The following is a 2678-nucleotide window of genomic DNA, read 5'->3' as shown; positions in this document are numbered from 1 at the left end:
GCATCAGGACCACTCCATTGATTTCTAAGGCAGTCCTGCTGTAAAGTTTGGACCTGGACCATAAAATACTCTGATGGCCAGGTAACTGTTCAAATCTACCCTATTGGCCCTTCCCTAGACCTTGTTGGATTTGGTCACCCAGGCTGGGCCAGAGTTATCGAGCTAACTTTTGCAAACTCTTCAAATATTTTCTAATTTTACGGTTGCCATTGCTTGTTTGCAGTTCTAACGAAAATAAATATTTCTTTAAAAATCTGTATCTCCGGAATCCTCTGGTGGATTTTGCTCATCTTGGACTTTAAAAAGTCATGAAAATATAATCTACGTTTATTAATTTGTGTTGTATTTCTTTCTTGTTGCCTGGCTTTCTTATTTAGTTGTTTGGTGCTGTTAAATGCTTTACACTAGTTCCCCTTGTTCAAGCCTTGCTGTTCAAAGCCATTGCTACCCAGGGCTGACTGTAAGGTTGAGCATACAAGCCTGACTGGACCCAAGACAGTTTTTGTGAGTGTATTCCGTGGTAAGGCTGCATAGCATATCATATAATACCTCCAAATCCTCACACACAAGCTAAACGAAATAGCCAAACATCACACGACAGCACTTATGCCACCTCTCTGCAAAGTCATATGTGCTCTCAACCTAATGTAAAAATGACAATTGTGTACAATTCTGCACAGGTCACTTATGATTAGGTCGCATACCAATAGATATCACATGTACATGCTTACAAGTTCGCTGACAGTGCACAACCCAAACTGAAGACATTTGATTTCCGTAGAAATTCTTATCAATTACTGTGCATTTGTATGAGTCGTGATTCTAGAGTCCCCCAGGAGGGAACTGACAGTACAGCTGACTGTTGGAGTGTGCCTCATGAAATGGATTCTCTCCTCTCTTTACAGTCGGACTGGACTGTAGTACAAAGCTCCACACCTACTTGGAAAACCTCTTTTTCCCGGCAATGTTCCTTTAACTGGGATCTGTCCTCCGAAAACTCTGCTCATGGACCCACCCGTCACTACTCCAGAGCCAATGGTAGAAGTGGGCTGTCCCGACATCGAGAACGAGAGCCCAAAACCCGGAAGATGCGAGGAAGAAGTCGTCACCCACACCTCAAGGGGAAAGCAGACGCAGACGAGGAAACACCGCTCCTGACAGCAAGAACCGAGGAATCAGGAAAACCAGAAGAGCCAGGAGGCCAACGATACCGTGCTGCGCCCCGCCACGCTCCTAGAGGAGCGTGGCTCACTCAAGTATGTGAGCAGGGTGTGCCGGGAGGAGGGAGAAAGCCCGTGTGTAGCGGGTAAAACAGTCACGTCTCCTGTCTGCCTTAACCCCACCCCCTGCACTACCTCACATCCCTAGAGATGCTCCGAGACACTGGTGATCCTTCACTGACACTGGTGATCCTTCACTCCCTTCCCCAAGGCAAAACCCATACCATAGCACTTACCGCACTGTTCCTTCTCTTCTTTTCTCTGAGGGAACGGGAAACCCGGAATGGAAAACTGGAAGAAGAAAAAGGAGACATATCGGGAACTCAAGACAAAGATTGTTTAAAGGATAAGAGGCATTATCCTTCTGTTGAACTCTGGATTTCCATAGACGCGGTGTGTATCAGGAAATACAATATACCCAAACCAGATCCATTGCGGGACTTCCTCTGCCAGTACATGCTGTTATTCATTTCTAAACATGCAATTCCTCCATCTGCAGCCATTGTGGTTCAGTCTGGAAGGTTTGCTACTGACAACATTGCAAGATGTAGGATAGCAATGGATCCTACCTTGTGGTTTGATAGTAATGATAATGCCAGCCTGTTTCCCTACTGGGATATGATGAGAAGAATACTGTTATTGCTACCTGATGTATTGGCGCGGGTCCAGGAATGGTTTATATGGGTCCACCACAGCTGTAGTGCCCTGAAGCTCATCATTGCTGTAGATGCCACTATTGCCTTGTTTCCTTTATGAATGTTACGGTTGCTTGCAGTAAATACTGTATGCATTAAACATTGCTTGGGTTTTTTTCATGCAATATTTTCCACACCTTTTATATAACATATGCAATAAATATTGATTCTCAGGCCCAGCTAAACCCTAGAAATAACTATCTCTCCAGCAAAATCAGTATTTAACAATGGGAATGTGATATTTCCACCATACTTGAAATTAGGGGCTACACGCTGATCATTTATACAGGATGCAAAACGTATTATGTTATGTTAGTTTTTAACATGTTATGTTATGTTAGATTTTATATCACGATAAACACCTGTGGGTGTATCCAGATGCACTGTAGCAGGTGTGTGAGGCCAGCCCTAGGGGCTTACTCAAAAAGCCAGGTCTGCAACTTCTTGCAAAAGTTAAAGAGGAGGTTTTCTGATGTGCTATGGGAGGCCATTTCAAGGTTTTACTAGTCAGGTACAGGAAGGGGGTCCCTCTTTTTTGCTTTTGTGTATGCTTGGGAGGTGTGCTAGTGAGAGGTCAGCAGAACGAAGGTGTCTGGAAGGTTGATGGAATTGAATGCAGCTGATTGTGTGGGCAGGGCAAGTGGTGTGGAGGGCTTTCTTAGTGAGGGTGAGGAGTTTGAACTGTGCACGCTTGTGTATTGGGAGCCGGTGGAGTTCGCTAAGGTGTGGTATGATGTGGGTTCGGAATGGGAGGTTGAGGACT

The 2678-nt window shown here is 44.8% G+C and overlaps 1 long non-coding RNA gene across 1 annotated transcript; it reads left to right on the top strand.

Moving 5' to 3' along the window:
* The first annotated feature begins 1083 nt into the window (after positions 1-1083).
* LOC146810801 (uncharacterized) lies at positions 1084-2040 on the top strand. The gene is made up of 2 exons (XR_014965735.1): positions 1084-1256; positions 1487-2040. It is a non-coding gene; the product is annotated as an uncharacterized LOC146810801 (long non-coding RNA).
* Positions 2041-2678: the final 638 nt, after the last annotated feature.

Source organism: Triturus cristatus, chromosome 7, assembly GCF_964204655.1.
Source record: "Triturus cristatus chromosome 7, aTriCri1.1, whole genome shotgun sequence".
NCBI classification, from domain to species: domain Eukaryota; kingdom Metazoa; phylum Chordata; class Amphibia; order Caudata; family Salamandridae; genus Triturus; species Triturus cristatus.
Note: the sequence above shows the minus strand (reverse complement) of the source record. Positions and strands in the feature narration are given on the sequence as shown.